Source organism: Pimephales promelas, chromosome 6 (assembly GCF_988280905.1).
Source record: "Pimephales promelas chromosome 6, fPimPro1.hap1.1, whole genome shotgun sequence".
In the NCBI taxonomy this organism is placed as follows: domain Eukaryota; kingdom Metazoa; phylum Chordata; class Actinopteri; order Cypriniformes; family Leuciscidae; genus Pimephales; species Pimephales promelas.
Window position 1 is genome coordinate 6,842,345 of NC_142774.1, and position 21,985 is coordinate 6,864,329.

General features: G+C 36.7%; 1 long non-coding RNA gene across 2 annotated transcripts in view; it reads left to right on the forward strand.

The window, feature by feature from the left end:
- Window positions 1-13,105: 13,105 nt before the first annotated feature.
- The window catches only part of LOC120490236 (uncharacterized), a 45,296-nt gene continuing 36,416 nt past the window's right edge, over window positions 13,106-21,985 (forward strand). The window contains exon 1 of one of the 2 annotated variants that reach the window (XR_016168808.1): window positions 13,106-13,387. This is a non-coding gene — a long non-coding RNA (uncharacterized LOC120490236). The remainder of the gene's footprint in view (window positions 13,388-21,985) is intronic. The other variant, XR_016168805.1, reaches the window with a different exon arrangement.

Sequence of the window (21,985 nt, forward strand, 5' to 3'; positions counted from 1 at the left end):
AAGCCAAAATATTTGTTTCCCTGTGTTTTTTCAACAGGGGTGGAGCTTGTGTTTTAAGACTGTGGGTGAAAGTGAGAAACCTGGGTTAGGTTCAAACCTATCTATAGCATATAAAAGCCAATATCAAATTGGAAAGTGATATAGTCCTACTACTGTAGGTATAGCCTAGTTGTATGTTGTAGCTAAAGTTCAAAATGAATTAGTAACTAAATCATCAATCCTTCTTCCAAAACGTGTTTTTATATTACCCTGATCCATGGTGTTAAGTCTATTATAGCTAAGTGTTTATATTCTAGATCTGGCAGGGTGGTTTTCGTGGGAAATTGCGTACAGTAGGCGTACATGCGTCACTTGCCCATGCGTGTCTTTTTATATCAGTAGCCTACTGTAAATAGAGAGCCCTATTTTTTCATTTTTGAGGAACTTACAAATACCTGGATACTCTCCTCCTTACTCCAAAGCCCTTAAAACTCTTGCACTGTTTCGTTTGTTTTGACGCACAGAGGGAGAACGTGGGAGAGCTCCTAACAAAACCAGAATCCACATTGATTTTCTGAGATGGCGAGAACTGAGGGATTTGAAAAAGCGGGGGTGATTTGAAATTTTCTTCATTGACTTTCTGGGTCGTCACGTTTTCATTTTTGGGTGAACTAAACCTTTAGACAAGACTGGATTTATTTGATCAAATATACAGTAAAATGGTGATACTGTGAAATATTTAAAATAACTGTTTGAATATATTTTAAAATGTAATTAGATTTTTAGCATCATTACCCAAGTCTTCAGTGTCACATAATTTTTTTTAAATATCATATTTATTTTCCAAAACTTGCACCAAGAAACCTATTTCAAAGTTTGCGTTCTCGAGCCACCAAACACTTTTGTCATGGAAAGACCAGACCAGATTAAAAATTTTCTGTTTCCAGTTAAAACTGTGTTGTGTATGCAGCACCTAAGGTAATAACTCATGATCTTTGCAACAGAAGTGAATCAATCAAATACTAACTTTAGCTGAACAACTTTATTCTAGAGCTAAACAATCTCTTACTTTAATGTCCTGTTATCACTGTAAAGCTGCTTTGAAACAATCTACAGTATATTGGTAAAAGCGTCATACAAATGAAGTTGACTTGACTTTTTCAGGATTCTTTGATATTACAATAGAAATAGAATTAGTATACAAAACATAATAGCACGATTAAAGTAATGTTAAAAGAGGAGTATAATGTAATACAACATTATTTAAATTAGAATATAAAGCAAATGTCAGTTCAGTGTTGCCTCTTGTCTGTCATGACTTGAAGATGTCAGTGAACTGAACAATTGTCCAGCTGAATTTTGAGGAGCAGCTGTTATTGGAGCAGCTCAGTAGAATGTGTGTGAATGTTAATTGGTTTACCTTATTGATCGGGCTGAGAGCTCTTGGTACAAAAAGGCTTTGTTGCCACAGCAGCTGAAGAAAATATTAACAGCCTTCAAAAAAACAAAAAAAAAAACACGATGTTCTGAATTCTGAAAAGAAAAGCATTGCTTGAGCCATACCTCTAATGAAGAGCCCTTAAATTCTGATAAATAATAATTTACCAGATACACCAAAATAAATTATTTTAAACTGCCTTAAAGGAGTAGTTCACTTTTGAAAAAACTTGTGCTGAAAATTTACCCACCCCCATGTCATCCAAGATGTCCATGTCTTTCTTTCTTCAGTCGAAGAGAAATGAAGGTTTTTGATGAAAACATTCCAGGATTTTTCTCCTTATTATGGACTTCAATGGGAACCAGACGGTTCAATTCATTCAGACTCATTCATCAAAATGAATCTTTTTCCAAGTCAATTCGTTCATTTTGTTCGTTGAATGAACCAAATGACACGAAAAAAGATTCGTTCATTTTGATGAACGAGTTCGAACAGGAGAGTCACACAGAACAGAGCAAGGCGAACATTTGAGCTTATAAAACTTAAACTTTATTATTTATTTTTAAATGAGCAATCATTTCACTAGATAAAACCCTTATTCATCGTCTGGAATCGTTTAAAGCCCTTTGAACAGTTTGCAGTTTGCACTGAAAGTGTCTTTTGGACCTTGAACTGTTTGGTTCCCATTGAAGTCCATTTTACCTTAATTTCTTTTCGACTGAAGAAAGAAAGACATGGACATCTTGGATGACATGGGGGTGAGTAAATTATCAGCAAAAAGTTTATTTAAAAGTGAACTAGTTTTTAAATCCAACCAGACAGTAATAAATGAACACAGATATGAAGCACCCAACTCATTTCATGTCAAGATAAGTGTGATATATGGGAGAAACAAGTCTGTTAAAGCCTGATGTGTTTATTTTGTGCTAACGTCCAGCTGACGGAGGGTTAACCGAATCGGTTTCAGACACAGAGGGACCAAGACATAACTTGGTTTGCCCATCAATCCTCCATCTGTCATAGTTTAGGTCACAACTGTCATCCAGTTAGTAATGCCATTGTCAAAGCTGGTCCCATTTAGGAGTGTGATGCGCCGTGCGGTATCTCTCCTCACAAAAGGAAGTCCAATTTTTCCTTCTGTGTTGCTTATCTGATGGTCCCAGGGATTTCATTTGATTGTAATTTTGATAAGTGGAGTGCTTTTTCATGGTTTTTTTTCAGAATTTGGAGACTGACTGGTGGGCCTCCAGTAATGGAGGTCTACGCTGGCATTCTTGGCAAGCCTGCTTGACCAGGTTATCTAATTCCTTTTACATCCAATCTCACACAAACCAAAGCTTATTAGCTTCAAACGGCTTGAATGGATAATGTGGGCTAATACACTGGCTCACAGGCAGTTTGCCGCAAGGCCGCGACTTTATTAAAGGTGAATGACATTCATGCTGCGACTAGCATTAGCGTGCTAATTGTGAAGACTGTAATTAGCCTTTCATGGCAAGGTTAGTGGCCCAGAGAAGCGGCGCTCATTCTCTCACACAATGTCAAACGCACATCGTGGAGAAAAATGCTAATCTGTTGTTTGGCTATTGTGCTTGCAGACCTTGGGAGAGATGAGAGTGAAGCTGGAGAGGTAGAGGAGCTAAGAGAGAAAGAATAATGGAGAGACAAAGCGTGAACCGAGCGAGACACAGCGGAGGAGAAGGTGAGCGCGGTCGATGAGAGAAGAGATGGTGAAGTTTGGGATGACAAAAGAATGCGAAGAATTAAATGTCAAGGTAAAATTTGCCAGGAAAGCTCAATTGAGCACACTGGACGGGAAATTCCAAGGAAAATGAAAATTGTGTCAGTGTTTACTCACCTGCATGCTGCTGTTATTATTAATATGGAACACAAAAAGGTTATTTTTTTTTTAGAAATCTTCACACAGCTCTTTTCCTACAATTTATTTGTTGTTAACCACAAAAAAATCTAAAATATGATAGCGTTGTTTGTGTTACTGAACACATTTTTTTATTAATTACACAATCTTACATGTGGCCTACTGTATATTCACATCCAGAATTCAAAAACGGTTACACTGACTCGACATTTTTTTTTAAATTTGCATGATTATTATTGAATAATGACTAGGGACACACGATATATCTAATGCTATCGTTATCATCCCAATAACAAATGTTGTCCGATCGATTAAAACCAATAAATAAAGTATTATTTGCTTAAAGGGATACTCCACTTTTATTTTTTTTTTAGAAATAGGCTCATTTTTTACAACTCCCCCAGAGTTAAACTGTTGAATTTTACCGTTTTTGAATCCATTCAGATGATCTCCGGTTCTGGTGGTACCACTTTTAGCATAGCTTAGCATACATCATTGAAGCGGACAAGACCATTAGCATTCCTCAAAAAAAAAATCGATATTTAAAACTCGACTCTTCTGTAGTTACATCGTGCACTAAGACCTGTAAAATTGCGATTTTCTAGGCTGATATGACTAGGAACTTTACTCTCATTCCTGCGTAATAATCAAGAAGCTTTACTGCCGTACCATGAGTGCAGCAGGCGTAATGATATGACGCAGTGCCTGAAAATAGTCCCCAGCTCAGTAACTTCCAAACTAAGTTTGTGTAGTCATTAAGTAAATATATGTAAATGTAAGTACACATTGATGGCCCAAGACACGAAATGAGCAGTTTGTGTGAGAAACATCCGGCGATTTCTGCCGCGTGCGCTGATAGAAGCGCCCTCGCCCTCAGAGTACTTGGACGTGGCTGTGGTTACAAGAGGTAAAAACGATATAAATACCGTTCGTTTTCTCACACAAACCGCTCGTTTCGTGTCTTAGGCCATCAATGTGTACTTACATTTACAAGTCATTAAATCATGTTTAATTTGGACTTCTCTGTTCATGCTCTTTGAGGTGGTGACCATAGACCTCCATTATATGACTGACAGACGAACGGTTTGACCTAAAAATATCAAAATTTAAAATACTGCGGAAACAAAGACACCTACAACTTGGATGCCTTTGAGCTGAGCTAAAACATAGTAAAAATTAATTTCAAAGTGAACTATCCCTTTAAAAGGACAGCATATGATACTATAGCAACTAAATGGTTATGCTATTATAATTAAGGTGAATAATGTCATGGATTTGCTTACTTTGTTACTTAATTTACTTGGTTGGAATTCATGGAACATCTTCAGCAGAGCTCATGCGAACCATGAAGGCACGTCTACTCAATCCAATTCAAACATCATCTGTCATTCACCCATCAAACTGCGCTTTCCTTCAGATGCGATGAAATCTTCCAGAAATACCAGCAGACTGAAGATCGATGCAACCGTCTACTCAAGTCACCACTGTCAGTGTGTTTTTAGATTGCAACAATAATTCATCTGAGGGAATAAAAACATTAATGCTTATATTTAACATAATTTATATTTATATATAATTGTGCTTTTAGTATGTTCCATGGAAATGTAACTAATCTGAAACAACACAAAACACAATAAATTATTATTATTTTTATTTATATTTAAATCATTTCCATTCCAATTCCATATCGTTCACATCACACATTCGCTTGTAGAGGCTGTTTATATATAAATGAAGAATATACTTGAACGTGTATTAATAGGCATATATTGAAATTGATGATTGAGAGATGTTCAAACAAACATTCAAAAGCCTGATGCATCATATTTGATACTCACATTTTTATAGTAAAAGTTTAGTTTTGGCCATGTTGTTATTTTGGATGCCTTATAAATGTCCATTTCAAATATGATACTGTAGGTTTTATAGAGTTGGCACTTCGCTGACAGAGGGATGTTATGATGCGGGAAGTCTTCAGTTCTTATATCAGTTCCCCCATTATCAATTTCTGCAGGTCTTTTTAAGCAAGCCAACCTCTATTTTGCTAAACGTCAATCTCCCAAGATTTTAACTCATGAAACGGGCACATTTAAGTTTAAAATTGTGTGTAAAGAGTGTTTCAGAATGACGACAGACAGAGCAGAGAGAGAGAGAGTAAGTGATTGAGTGAGTGAGTGACTGTATTAAAGTGAGAGCTGAGGAGTGCTGGTCTAGGTGAGAGCGGTTGGTAATTGTAGTGATTATAGCCTTTGGTTCCTCTTCACCCTCTGATGCTGTAACAGCATATCGTTACCTTCAAAGACTGAGAATAGAGACCCCATTACGACCCTATTCTCTCAACATTATCTCTCTGACACACAAACAGTCTCGGTCTCTCACACATACTCTATAGCCCTGCTCGGCATGTTGTATAAGAACAGACAGAGAAATGGTGGTTCAAAAAGTTTTGGAGAAGATTTTTCAATCCAGCTCACTGTCCTGCAGATTTTTGCTTTAACCCCAGTTGAACACACTTGAACACGGTAATCCAGGATAACTACTGCATCCGAAATTGCATACTCTCTTCTTATAGGAGTAGTTCACTTTTAAAAAAAACTTTTGCTAATAATTTACTCACCCCCATGTCATCCAAGATGTCCATGTCTTTCTTTCTTCAGTCGAAAAGAAATTAAGGTTTTTGATGAAAACATTCCTGGATTTTTCTCCATATAATGGACTTCAATGGGAACCAAACGGTTCAAGGTCCAAATGAGAGTTTCAGTGCAGCTTCAAAGGGCTTTAAACGATTCCAGACGATGAATAAGGGTCTTATCAAACGAAACGATTGATCATTTAAAAAAAAAATAACAACAAAGTTTAAGGTTTATAAGCTCAAATGCTCGTCTTGCTCTGTTCTGTGATGCGCGCTTTTGACTCTCCTGTTCGAACTCGTTCATCAAAATGAACGAATCTTTTTTCGAGTCATTTGGTTAATTGAACGAACAAAATGAACGAATTGACTCGGAAAAAGATTTGTTCATTTTGTTGGACGAGTTAGAACAGGAGAGTCACGAACGTTGAATGCCGTGAAAAACAAACACAACACGTATAAAGTGGGAAAGAGCTTTGCGATTGACTGTACAACTAGATTTGACAAAAAATCGGAGGTATATTTTTACTGACTGCTATAGAAAGAGGAGCAAATGGATCGCTGCAATTCACAGAAACAACTGGACTCTGACAAAATGCAGTTATCATTTTGTGTCAATATGCTGAATTTAGGTGTAAAACCATACCCATATATTTTGTATTGTTATATATATTAACAACTCATCAATTCAATATTTATCATTGCATATTCTGCATTATTGGATGTGGACTGGACGATATGATGATATATATATATAGGCTATATATAACACTGATATAAGTGATCACCCGGATTTAGACCTACCTATATTGTATTGTAAGCGTTCACAGGCAAATCTGCTTTATGTTTAGGTCTATATTGCTTTTATTTCCCCGGTGTCGAAATCAGGCAAACATAAATGTCAGGCAACACGATTACTGGCTGCATGTCAATATCCATGGATCACTAAATCTTTAGTGAGTTGTAAGGAACACTATATTGAGTCCAGCATTTAGTTTAAATTGATAAAATTGTTAGTTTAAGTCGCATTTTTGCAGTTTCCCCAATGGGCTCTATGCACGGCGGTATTTCCGGTGAAGGTGTAAGGATGCTCGATAACTTCCGCCGATCGTAGAGTCCAATGCAATACCGAGAATTTATATTGAAGTTTATACTCCATGGTTATACTAATGAAACGTTAGTCACAAAAACAGACACCCCTCGTTGTGTTTATGCTTCTTTTTAAAATTATATTAAATAAACATAACTATATATAAAATTACATCTAAACGTATGTACGTTTCGTTTCAAAGACGGAAGGACAGTACATTTTGAAGACTGCCATATAATCCCGTTTTCCTCGGTTTTCCTCCGCTTTAATCTCCACAACCGGAAATGGACGAACATCCTTGCTTCAAATGTGGAACTTATGCGTGCGTATAGCCCATTAAATCCAGTCACGTAGCAGATCTTTTGCCACTCAGTCAGGCTGAGGGGGGTTGTTCCGGCGGGAAAGTGACGTCAATGCATTCCCTTTATATAGGTCTATTTTCTCTGGGCTCACTCCTGCACGTAAAACGTGTTCAGTGCATTCGCAAATCTCTCCTCTTCCCCAGTTAACAAGTTTGGGTTATAAGAAAGTTTTCATAACATTTTCATTAAGTTATAAAAATGTTATTTCTGAATGTTCTAGGAACATTCAAAACATCCAGTTTTTTAGATGTTGTATTAACGTTATTTCTTGGTTATATGAACGTTATTCAAAACGTTATAAGAACGTTCAATTCTCATGATGTATAAATGTTGTAGTAACGTTCTTGCTTGGCTATAAGAACATCATTCATACATCATTACAACGTTCAATTCTCCCTATTATATAAAAGTTGTATTTTAACGTTATTAGAATGTTAAGAAATAACAATTTTATTAAATGCTTTGAACACCTGATTATGCATGGAAAAAAAACCCGTCACCCAGAAAAGACAAAACTAATTTTGTCGTAACTTTGTAAAAACAAAAAACAAACAAAAACGTAATATACATTTTTGGTCAAACCACCCAGCACAACGTTATTGTCTGTGAATAGTTGCCTATTTTGTGTTTTTCCTCTATTAGATGGGTCTGATTTTACGGGCCAGTCACATGCGAGACTCTCACGAGGTGTTTAAAGGAGGGACAGCGCGTGAATCACTCAGCGTCTCCAGCTAATTACTTGCGCCTTCAAGTTAATTAACTGTGAGCAAGGAGCAGGGAGGGAGGACTAATTAAGCAGTGCTTAAAAAATCACAGGATGAAACAGCATTATTCTGACCCGACTTAAAAAAAACAAGCTGAAATTGTATTGGCGTAGACTAGGCGCGAGACATTGTGAATCGTAGAAATTCAATGGTGACTCAGACAATATTTGTGGTAGTCACCAGATATGGGATTCTGTTGGACAAAACAAAACATTTTTGACAGTTTAATGTGTTTTGTGAAAATTTTAATTTAACTTTTTCACAGCAATTTAATAATTTGGCACCACAAAAAAAAAAAAAAGAATGAATAAGACATCCTTGGCAATGTTAGCATAATGCCCATGACATGTTTTGTTAGCTTAGAAGAGTCTGTAAAAACCAAACAAAATGTCTTTGGCGTGACAGTTGTCCAGTATAATCCAATGTGTGTTTCTATGTGAGAGAGAGAGAGTGGGCATATCACCTTGACACATGGAAAGGTTTTATTATTTGTATTATTTTCGCAGGTAAATACCAGTATAGCCCACTTTTTTTCCCCCCCGATGCTGACTCTCTACTCTAATGAATGACAAAGAACTTTCTCTCTGTCTGTGTCTGTTTGTCTGCTGTGACAGCACTCTGACACACGCTGTTTTGTTCTCTTTATTGGAGAGCAGGCTCTGGTTGTAATGCCTGCTGGAAACCTGTATAGAACTGCCTGCCTAATCCATTCTGTAGGCGGAAAACATCCTGGCTATTCTCTGGCTCTGTTTAGTCCTTTTTCAGCAGAACGATCAACCTATTGTGTTAAGGCAATGCATAGAAACAAGATATTCATTAACAAGGTCTCTGTTCAAATATGTTCTTACTTTATTAATACATTACATACAATCTTTGAGATTCTGTTTTGAAAGATTTATTATTATCGTCAATGTAGAAATCTGGTTTTGGTGCGTAATGTTTTTGTGTATATATTTTTTTATCAAATGAATGTGTTCTTGATTTTAATTGTAATACTATTTGACAATATCACTCTTGAACGCTGCCTTGGTAGTAGGGATGCACCGATATGAAAATTTTGGCCGATACCGATAACCGATAATTCTTTATATTTGGAAGCCGATAACCGATATATCGGCCGATAAACTTAAATCCAAATTTGTATCTAATTTTGAGAGCCTGATTACAAAAACAAAAGTCTCACAATTAAATCCATGTCCCAAGCGCACAATTATAATGATGTTCTCATTATAGTTGTATAGCCGATATGACAGATTTGCGTTGCACATGTTGTACCGAACCGTATTTTAATATTTTTTGCAGAGATTTCAATCATATTTCAAGACATAAAACATAAACAGTTCTCAACAAGTGTCTCAGCTGAAGGGAATAATACATTATTTATCGGCTTTAATATATCGGCCACATTTTCTTACCAGGCCGATAACGATAACATTAAAAATGAACATACATCGGCCGATACCGATATGCTGGCCGATATATTGGGCATCCCTACTTGGTAGTATATATTAACATAAGATCATTTGATCATTTATTAAAGGCAAGGTTGTAAAATATTACATATAGGGCAAAAATTATAGGCTACTACTAATAATTTAATAATGAATTATATTTGGTTGGGAAAAAAAACTTGAAAAATATATTTTAAAACTTTTATGGAAATAATGGTTAAGATGTGTACTGTTTTAAATATTACTTTTTACTTGACGCCAATTTCAAGAGCTTTTCCAAACCACTGAAAGTAATTTCCCTCCTTTTAAAAGATTTTCATATGTCATATTTTATATTTCATTGTGATTCATCACTTCATCTTCCTATATTCTGACAAAACTTTGATGTTTTTTCTGAGACACCAATGGCTGTTTAATTAATGCATTTGCTTAAATTTAGTTAATTTCCTCATCAATAATTTGTGGTTAAGACAATTAAAAGCTTGGTGTTTAATATTTTTGGGCGTGCCCCTTTTTTCTTTTTTGAGTGTGTGTGTGTGTGTGTGCCAAGCTCAAAACAGCAAGTTTTTATTTGTCTTATCCACAAATTATTGGTATGTATTGGTATACTTATATATTGGTATACATGTATATCATATGTCATTGATTCTTTGGTCTGGTACTCATAGTTTGTATGATTGTGATTACTGTTGTCAGAGGTTGTGTCCTGCTTTGGTCATTAAGGGTTTTAAATGTCTTTATAACCTTAGCCTAATAAAAGACTTCCTAAAATATAATATATTATACATGATGAACATTAAAAAACAGGCCCTGTCTAAATGCCACAGACCAAGATTCACTTGTTTGGCACCCAATACGGCTGAAATGCATCAGATATCCCTTGTCAGATGTTTATTCCACATAAAATCAACATTTGAATGTTTTTTTTTATTTATTTAATAAAACGATATCCGATCTCTCCATTTTAGCCGAATCCTAAAGAGTGTATGTAAACATTCGGCTCTTGTGTAAGGAGTTTTGATTGACATCCCGGACAGACAGACTTGTGATATTCAAGGCCCGGCTCTATTATGTGGCATAATGATATGTCTGCTTCTCTATGTGCATAGGGGCTGTTTGTTTAGCGCTCGCATTGGCTGCCGTGCGCGTGTGTTTGTATATGTGTTGAGCATGGGGAATATAATCTTGTGTAAACACCGAGCGCGTCTCTCAGGTGGAGTTGTATGAATGAGACACAGTCTCGGTGAGGTCTCAGAGAGCCGTGTGTGTCGGTCCACGTGAATGGGAGAGGAGTCTATCTGTGGAAACAGGCTGCAATCAGAAGCTCCAGCCTTTCAGGCTTCACAAAAAAGCAACAGTCTGACTCTTGCAATTATGGATCTTCCTTTGACTTCCTTTGAACTTTAGTCATTCCACTGCATTTGATTTAGGGTTTTTTGGTGACGCTTTTCAATTGGGCCCTTATTAATGGTAATTCATGTGCTAACTAACATTGAAGTTGGCATGAAACTGAAGTTTCCATAGTTTTTGTTCCCTATCCGAGTGAAACGGCTTCTCAAATGAGGGGGAAAAAGTACACTGTAAAAAAAAATATTGTTGGTTTAACTTAAAGTAAGTAATCTGGGTTGCCTTAAAATTTTAAGTTGATTGAACTGGAAAAGGTGAGTTAGTACAATGAAGTAGATTAATTTAACCATCAGAAACTCAAAATAATAAGTTATCTCAACTAAATAAATTATTATAAAGTTGATTTGACAAAAGAAAATATGTTGTGATAACAAATCTTGAAAATATTTTTACAATGTAGGGTGGGGCTTAATTTTGTCCATTGTGAATTGATTGGGTTGTTGGATGGTTGTGGTTTGCTATTGCTATGATGTCATGTGAGTGACAGGTTGAACCCGCCCTTACGCCAGTGAACACGTTATCAGAGAAGAGATGTTGTTAACTAATTGATATCACTTTATAGTTCTCAGTACATTTAAGACAACTGTTTTTTTTTTTAGTTTTCTGAGAACTTTTACTGTAAAAAAAATCCCGTAAAAAAACGGCAAATCTCTGGCAGCAAAGTTTCCAGACGGTTTCTGTTAAATTACAGCAAATTACCATTTCACAAAAGTACATGCAAAAAAACGTAAAAATACAGAATTTACTTTAGTCAAAATGTATTAAATTACAGTATATTACCGTTGATAATGGCTTATTAAACCGTGGAAAAACAGATAAATTATGTCAAATTATAGACAAACTGTTTTTGTATTAGTTTTCTGAAAACTTGTGTTTAAACATCCAATTGAGGTATTATGTATGCACTAATTTGCGTAAATTTCCAGCACATAAATCTGAATGTTGGATAGGGCCAGTTTCAAAATTATTGTTTGATTTTGTTGCCATATTTAAAGTTACGGTTATTACGGAGGGGAGTTCCATGTTTTTAGGAATAAAAACCAGCGAATGATATACAAACAAATATCATCTGTAAAAACTTAAAAAATCTGTCACTCTACCATTTAGGTACCACCCCAGACAACCTTTATAAAAATAAAAAATTGGAATAACAGATGCACATGCACTGTAAAAAAGTATATGATCAATAAGTTAAGACGGCAAATGTTTTTACATTGTTTTAACTCCTCAAAATAAGCAATTTTTAACTTTTTATACTAAGTAGGTAGTAATAGTTGTACATTTTATATACTATGTATATTATACGTTATTCAACTCATTAAAAAAAAATCAGTTTACTGTAATTTAAGTTAAAATAATTTAAATTTTTAAGTGCAATCAACTTGAATGTTTAAGGCAGGATTTTTTTTTTTTTATATATATATATACAGTCCATGTTTCTTCCCCCGTACAAGTTTAGCATAATCCCATATATCCGTTCACATTTTGCCATAGAACTGAGAGGATGTGGAATTTGTAGCCCAAACCAACCACAAACGTGAAAGCTGAACGTTTCCCTTGCGTACCTCGCCTCTGCTTAAATACTCCGGCGTGACTGCAAGGGGTCGGACCTACACCAGACAAAACCAACACGCTCTAACCCCATAATAATGCTGGACCTCTGGGGAATAAAGCTGCTCTCATTTTCCCACATCCCACCATGCTCTGGGGCGCCTTTTTGTTTACACTGCCCTCACAATGAGCGCTATAGTGGCTGCCGAACGAGCTTGTATGGGAGTGTTCTGGGCCTGAATGTACATCCAGCCACCGGCCCTGCTCTGAATAAGCCCCTTTGAATATTGCCAAGACCCCCCGCTTGCATTGTTCTGTATTATTCCCCGTACAATAGATATCACACTTTGGAAGTAATTTTTAAAAAAAAGGGACGGGTGAATCAAAATAGTGGTAGCTTTTAGCTTTTGTTTTCCCCCTCTCTCTCTTTTCTTTCACTCCTCTAGCTCTCTTTCTTTCTTTTTTTCATTTGCTTCGCGCCCGCCCCGCATTCTCTCTTCTTTTTTCCCCAGCGCCTCATTCAGAGTTCTCCATTATAGCGGCAAATTAAATAAACCACTCCATTGCCTAAAGAGGCTGCGGCCCGGACTGAGCTAGCCTAGTTTGCGAGGATCGGGGCAGGCGAGCACGCTGGGAGAGAGCGCATCTCGCTGGGCTTACTCCACCTCGCTGGTGGTTCTTCAAGCTGAACGAACCAAACGCTTTGAGACGAAGCAGAGGATGAGGAGTGGATGGGGGGGGGGGGCAGTGAAGAGAGGGTCCCCACCCACCCCTCTTTCTCCAGTGGACAAAGGAGCTTTCTCCTTCCTCCAGCCCCCCTCCTCAAAAGGGCAGCAGGTACGGGGCATGGACCTTTTTTTGTTTTTTTACCCCGAGGTGGGTCGTAGGATGCTGGGACAAAAGGAGTTTATCTGAAGGAAAAAGAAATGTCAGGAGAAAAGTGCACGGCAGCCATGACAGAGGAAGAGTTACTTGGAGTTAGACTCGGTTTTATGCAAATGCTACAAAATACAGGAAGTGTTTATGCTGTGAGGGCGTCTTTGGAAATTTCTTTGCTTTTTGTTGAGATTTCAGACTCGAGTGCGGATGTGATCTTGTTTATAGGAGCTGTAATCATGCCGTCTCTTAATAGTTAAATTGTAGGCTTACGTCTTCAAATTTTCATGTCTAATCCAATGGTTTAATTGCCTTTTTTTATACTTATTTGTAAAGTCTACTGAGTGAAAATCGTTAAGTGAACCTTTTTGTTCAGTGAATGTTAATGTTTTCATTTGTTTTAATACAGATGTAGAAGCAACAGGTGCAAGTGGAACTTAAAAGTGATCCTTTACACTTGACCTTTCATTTTTAGGAATATGAATAATGGTGTTATTGAATTTAATGTGTTTTTAGTTGCGGCTGTATTTAGAAGGCAGCGCCCATGTTCGCTTTTATACTGATTCTTTTATGTGATTAAAGGGGTAGTTCACTTTGAAATTAATTTTTGTTATGTTTTAGCTTACCTCAAGGGCATCCAAGATGTAGGTGTTTTTGTTTCCGCAGAATTTTCAATTTTGATATTTTTTGGTCAAACCGTTCTTGTCTGTCAGTCATATAATGGAGGTCTATGGTCACCACCTCAAAGAGCATGCACAGAGAAGTCCAAATTAAACATGATTTAATGACTCGTAAATGTAAGTACACATTGATGGCCTAAGACACGAAACGAGCGGTTTGTGTGAGAAAACGAACAGTATTTATGTCGTTTTTACCTCTTGTAATCACAGCCACGTCCAAGTGATCTGAGGGCGAGGGCTCTTCTATCTGCGCAAGGGGGTTAAGGGATGATATAAATACTGTTCGTTTTCTCACACAAACCGGTCGTTTCGTGTACTTACATTTACGAGTCATTAAATCATGTTTAATTTGGACTTCTCTGTGCATGCTCTTTGAGGTGGTGACCATAGACCTCCATTATATGAACGGTTTGACCTAAAAATATCAAAATTGAAAATACTGTGGAAACAAAGACACCTACATCTTGGATGCCCCTGAGGTAAGCTAAAACATCAAAAATTAATTTCAAAGTGAACTATCCCTTTAAATTGGATTTTGATTAGCAGTTTAAATATTATTAATGTTTGCATGTCAGGATTTATAAATACAATGTCAAATGATCATTGTTTACCTCTGATTTCGAGATGCATCGCAGAACCTAGTTGCGGTAGCATAAGAAATCATTTATGAAGAGAGAGATAAAGAGAGAGGGAGATGAAGGGACTAATGGACAACCTCTGAGAAAGACAAAACAAAGGGAAGGAAAGGCCAGGTAGCGAGAGGTTGGCTTTGAGCACCGTTGGGCATCAGCCTGGATGGAGCAGAAGAGATGACCTCATTTACAATGACTAAAAGAGGAAGAGGAAGAGGAAGAGGAGGGGAGTTTGAAGAGGGGCCGTCCCGCTGAGAAGCTCACACTTAGCCCCGCTCGGATCTGATCAGGGCCCAAACTAGCCTCAGATGGGGGTCTGGTCGCATCATCCCTGCCCTTTCTGCCAAAGAGAAAAGAAAGCGGTCCACTGAAAGTTCCACTCAAATGCTGGGAAAGAAAAGAGAGGGAGGGAGGACAAATAATGTGGGCCATGGGAGGACTGTGGGTGAAGTGTTTGAGATGGTGGCAGGAAGGGGCGAGATTTCCAGCAAGGGAGAGACTGTGGCAAATGTACAAAATGCTTGAAAGATTCAGAGAAAGAGCTGGAGGGAAAAGTGTAATAGAGAGAGAGAGAGAGAGAGAGAGAGAGAGAGAGGGGTCAGGGGCTCCTCTGAGGACTGACATTTGAGACTAAGGACTGTTTTATGAGTGTTGTTAGCGTGTCAGGTCCAATTTGCAGGGCTTACAAGGCAGGGTTAAAAAAGATTAGCAGCTTTACACACGTTCACCAGATTCCGCCGCCGTTTCACCGTCGTTTAATAGTCAGCTGTTTTTTTCCTTCTCCGCAGGAGGTCTCTTAAAAAAAAAAAAAAGAGGGTAGCTTTCATTTTCGCTTTGATTGTTTCCTAATGGCTTTTATATGTCTTATGTTTATCTTTAAATAGCTTTGAACTTATAAGGCAGTTCTGTTTCAGATGATGCAAATCTCAAAATACCTGTCAAGAACATTTCTGGCTCATATTTCAACCAAAAATCGAAATAAATAAGGATATATAAATGTAGAGACGATTTCTTTGCATCTTTGATACTTAAGCACATGACAAACTTCAACCTGCTAAATTTAATAATAATAATAAATAGAGATTTGGGGTCAGTAAGATTTTTGTCATTTTATTTTATTTTTGATTTATTTTACTTACATTTTATATACTTTTGAATGGTATTTTTTTTATTAAATTGTAAAGTAACAACGTATCATGGCAGTATTTGTCAAACCGCCATTAATGTATGCAATCATTTGAACATCAATGAGAATCTATTCAATGAATTACAACTAAACTCACAAGTAAACTGTCTAGAGACTTTATCCCTTCTGAGAATATGGTGGTATGATGTGCTTTATGATATATGGTGTGAAAACACTTTATTTTGTGAAAACACCTCCATGCTTCTGAAATTAATATTTTGTATGTTTTAGCTTACCTCGAGGGCATCCAAGATGTAGGTGTCTTTGTTTTCGCAGTAGTTTCAATTTTGATATTTTTAGGTCAAACCGTTCATATAATGGAGGTCTATGGTCACCACCTCAAAGAGCATGCACAGAAAAGTCCAAATTAAACATGATTCAATGACTCGTAAATGTAAGTACACATTGATGGCCTAAGACACGAAATGAGCGGTTTGTGTGAGAAAACGAACAGTATTTATATTGTTTTTACCTCTTGTAAACACAGCCACGTCCAAGTGATCTGAGGGCGCGGGTTACAAGATTACAAGAGGTAAAAATGATCTAAATACTGTTCGTTTTCTCACACAAACCGCTCGTTTCGTGTCTTAGGTCATCAATGTGTACTTACATTTACGAGTCATTAAATCATGTTTAATTTGGACTTCTCTGTGCATGCTCTTTGAGGTGGTGACCATAGACCTCCATTATATGACTGACAGAAAAAAATTTAAACTGCTGCAGAAACAAAGACACCTACATCTTGGATGCCCTTGAGGTAAGCTAAAACATCCCAAAAATTAATTTCAAAGTGAACTATCCCTTTAAGTACTGTAAGTATCAGATGCAAGTGTCCAGTCTCCAGTGCAATATCTCCCTCCTCCCCGCTCGGCTACAGTACTCATTATTGCTCCGGCTCATTTCTCTCTCACTGAGCAGCGCAGTGGCAGGGCAGCATCACATTTAATTTAATTAGTCCAGCTGCACTGGCACTTGCGCCATTGGCTGGTATTGTCAGCACGTTTCGTACCGTGGCACACACAATCACTGATTGCTTTCAGATAGGGAGAAATATAATTAGGGTTGTGGAATGGCAGAGAGAGAAGGAGGGGGTGTGAGGGGTATATTAGAGCCTTATTAGTTTCATTTGAAATCTGTAGATAAATAGGAAAGTTTTATTTGAGGCGTAATGAGATTGTAGCTATTTGGACAAGGATGGGTGACCCTTGTATATGTATTACAGAGGGATTATGGGTAATAACACGCTATGGCTATAAGAAGTGGGGTATTGATCTGAGGCGTCTTTGATGGTTGCTGCTAAAGAAACACCGCTACTTCGTTCTCACCTCCAGATACATTTCAATTAAAATGTGAGTATATTCTATATGGACTCTCAGAAAGATCAGTCGAAAAACGGTACCAGTAATGTTCTTGTTTATCCTAAAAATCAACAAAATGCTTGTAAAATATCAATAGACTTTTAAAAATTAAGTTGATTTTCACAACCTTTTTGGGTTCCTCATAGAACCTTTTTTTTTAATGTGAAGTACATTTCTATCCTTTTTCACTATAAAGAACTTTGTGCGATGGAAATGTACCATAGATGTTAAAGGTTTTTTTTTTATTCCTTCATAATACATTGGGCCCTATTTTTTTAACAGACTTTTCTTAGAGAGTAGCTGTTTTCATATCTGGTGACATCATTTAAATCCAGCCTTACTCATTTTCAAGCCCTTATTTCATTTGTAATCCACCTTTGAAACCCCATCCAGTGGCAAAAACATACAAAAGTACATCAGCTAACAAGGTCCAGCTGCAAAATGGTTAGCCAGAGATAACTTTCTTTCTCTTTACTGGTGCATAGCAACCTCTGTGTAGAGCAAAAAACCCATTTCCATTCTTTATTTCACTACGTGAGCCGAGAAACTCCCGTAAAGACACTTGTGCTTTGTCAAACCCCCATCAGAATGACACCATCATAACCCTCTAATGAACCTGAGCATAATTATGTGCAAGCTGACATTGTTGAATACAGTAAGCACAGACATTAACACAGTAACCTGAGTGAGATCTGCTGACTGCTCATTATGCCTATTGGGGATCAATAGAAGAGGTGAATAAAGATGGAAATCTGTCCAAATGGATTTAAAGATTTGAAGGGATTTCTTTGTGAATTGTAAATGGCTTGCTGTGCTGGATTATTGTGGATATTTTGACACAGAATATTTTGTTTCATCAGTTTTTTGGATTATCCAAGAGAACCTAAAACCTTCAATCTATTGTGTCATATGAAAAACAAGAAACATAGGGTGGGACTTAATTTTGTCCATTGTGAATTGATTGGGTTGTTGGATGGTTGTGGTTTGCTATTGCTATGATGTCATGTGAGTGACAGGAAGTCCCGCCCTCACGCCAGTGAACACGTCATCAGAGAAGAGAACATTTTGAATAAAGACTTCCAGGGCATGGATTCATTATTGATAGTAAATACTGCAATATTCCATAAAAAACAAGAGCTATCAATTTTATGACGTAACTAAAAGTAAACCAACTCAATTTACGGTAAAATACCGGCAGCTGTTTTACAGTCTTAACTTAAAATTTACAGAAATAAACCGTATTTATGATCTGATTTAATGTTATTATCGATTAATTGAAGTATTAATATCTGTTTTGTACCATTGTAATACACTGACAACTAAGAATCACAGCAGTGATGAGAGACGCATGATATATGGAAGCTCATCACATGAAGCTTTTCCACAAGAAACTTAATATTAATATATAGAAAGATTAATAATGGTAACACACATGAAATTTTAAAAAGGCAATACACATTAATTTAACAACATTAAATGTCATATAAAACCCTTATGTACATATTAATATATAGAAAGATTAATATACCATCATGGTAACACACATGAAATTTTAAAAAGGCAATACACATTAATTTAACAACATTTAATGTCATATAAACGCTTATGTACATAACTGATTAGAAAAGGACTAAGAAAACAATGAAGAAACAAGTTATTTCAACAAAAATACATCAAATGTGAAGTGTCACGCTGGGAATTGTGTGAATGTCAATTTACGTTTTTTTCACCGTAAATTATTCGATGAGTTGTTCATTTTCACTTTAAAACTGTAATTTAACGGTATTTTACAGTAAAATTACATTAAATTTACCATTAGATCTATCACAGTTATTTACCATATATAGTAAGGAAAGGTCCTGTTAACCAATTAACAGTTTTTTACCGTTAAAATCACAATACAGATTTCAGACAGTTGATTAAGAAATATTCCACTTCTTGTGGAACAAATTACAAACATAATGTTTTATTGTTAGGTAGGAGAAGTTATTTTAAATCGTGCCGATATCTGTGTTCTTGCACTCTAAAAAATGCTGGGTTGTTTCAACCCAAATCTGGGTCAAATATGGACAAACCCAAATGTTCAGTTAAAAATGCAATTAAAAAACGTACAGTTGAAAGTGAAAGTTGAAGTTGGGTTAAAATTTGAAATTAGATTTTTAACCCAACATTTGGGTTTGTCCATATTTGACCCAAATTTGGGTTAAAAAACCCCAGCATTGTTTAGAGTGTTTATTAATTTTTACCCAAATGTTGGGTTAAAAATGTAATTTCAAATTTTAACCCAACTTGAAACTTTCACTTTCAACTGTACATTTGTTTAATTGCATTTTTAACCCAACATTTGGGTTTGTCCATATTTGACCCAAATTTGGGTTCAAACAACCCAGCATTTTTTAGAGTACAAGTTTGCTGATTTGTTACGATGTCAGTATGCAAATCAACAGTGTGTGCAAACTCAATCTCCGCGTTAGCAAAAAGTCAACAATTTATCAATATGAATCCCCGGTCAATCTAAAAACCATAAAACGTTGATTTTACTCAACATCCATCTATATTACATGGATTCAAAGACGTGCTGCTGCTACTGAACTCATTCTTTCCTCACAGAATGCCACTGAACATCATCTTATGTTTTTCCTTTGTGGTTTTCAAAGATCCTTAAAGCCTTCATGCAGATATACCATAGTGTGTACCTTCGCCCATACAGTAGCTCTGACAGAAAGTGTGACGGGTAGCTTAAGCAAGCCATCTGCTGTAAAAGGAATGCCTTTGATACCATTAGCCCCCGTGGCGCGCTAACATGTTGTTTCTAGAAGCTTCAGCTGATCCTGTGAAGCCGGCTGTGGTGGGAGACAACTGTGGGCTTAGAGATTCCTGTGCTAACAGCAGGAAGATGTGCGCATGCAGGCGGAAAACCATACAGTGATCATAGCCCGTGTGTGTGTTCATCTGCACAACCTTTGATCTTCTGAGCTGCTAATTTGGTCTCAAGGCCAGTCAGTTAGCAACACGGTGTGTGAACATGTTTCCATCATTTCCCTTGATTTGTTTATCCTGTTGGACCCCCTTGAGAGTCATGTTCTGAAACGTGTCGCTTTTGGCAACTAATTAATTCAACTCTTAAAGGGACATCATTTACTCACCCTCATGTCAGTCCAATCATGCATGCATTTCTTCATTCTGCTGAACACCAAAGAAGATATTCAGAAAAATAGGTTTTCTTTACAGTGAAAGACAAGTTAAGTCCAGACAGTGTTTTTCATTGTACACACAAAAATAGTTAAAACATTCTTCAAAATGTCATCTTTTTTTTTTAATAGAATAGTAAAACAGAATAGCAAGATATAAAGGTCTGATTCAGAAAGAATTTAGTGAATTAACCCTTTAAAGCCTGAAATATGAAATAATAGTCAGAAAAATCTAAAAATGGAACCGTTTATTGAACATTTAGACAATCTTTTTAAAATATCAAAGTGTTTTGTTTGGCCCAAAGATCTTTTACCAGTACAAGTATGAAATGCATATAAATAGGAGTCGCACTCCCAATAATATATGACTTAGTAAAGTGATATTTAAGCGATTCGTTTTATGATTGAAGTCTGTAGTTTGTATTGTGGGGGGGCAAAACTCGATAGAATGCAATGCAATACAATAATGATTAAGAGATGCATATAAAAGCCATATCATATTTCACAATCACATTCATGATTTAAAAAAAAAATGAAGTATGGATGATAAACTGAACCTAAGTTATTGCTTGTGCAACATCCTGATCCATTTAAAAACATTTATTTAAATGAAATCTGTCACAGTTTCGTGATCAGGCCAGGCCTTATTCTTTCCGACACCTTCCCCTTCTTTTACTTAATTGAAAGCATTCAGACTAGAGGAGCATTTTCAGTGCAAAAGTCTGTCAAGACATTGAGGTGCATGTGAGTTTATTGCTGAAAACATGTAATTAGCCCTTATAGGTGACTTTGTGAAAGAATTTTTGACATTTTGAGAGATACAAAAGACCAATACAATTCCACCGTAAAAAATATTGTTGGTTTAACTTAAAAAATGAAGTAACCTGGTTGCCTTCAAATTTTAAGTTAATTGAAATGGGAAAAATTGAGCTAATACAATGAAGGAGATTGATTTAATCATCAGAAACCCAAAATATTATGTTATCTGAACCACATACATTATTTAAGTTGATTTTACAAAAGAAAAAAATGTTGTGATTACAAATTTTACAGTGAATGCTTTATAATGGACTCCAGGATAAACCACCTGCATTTCGAGGTCCTGGATATTGTGTAAAATGGATGTCGCACACTTTGTATGATTGTTTAATTCGACGAGGGTCATAGGTGCGCGCAAACTCCCTTCTTCTCCTGAGCACAATATCATCCCCCATGCCTTTATAGTCCTCTCAGAGTGTCAGTGTCAACGTGTAAATCATACGGAAATAAGTCTGGGAATTGAAAAATGAAGCTGAAAATATGTGTGTGAGACAGCCCCTTTCTCCCCCACGCACGCTCGAGTCTCCCCTCCCTTCCTGTCCAATTATGTTTAAAACACGGTGGAGAGCGAGAACAGGCGCACCTGACAGATGTTGACCGTTTTTAAACCCTGCTCGCTCTCACAAGTTCAAGAGACTCTCTAATTCACTTTGCAGTCGGGACATAACGGAGCGACGCCACTTACTGAGCTTT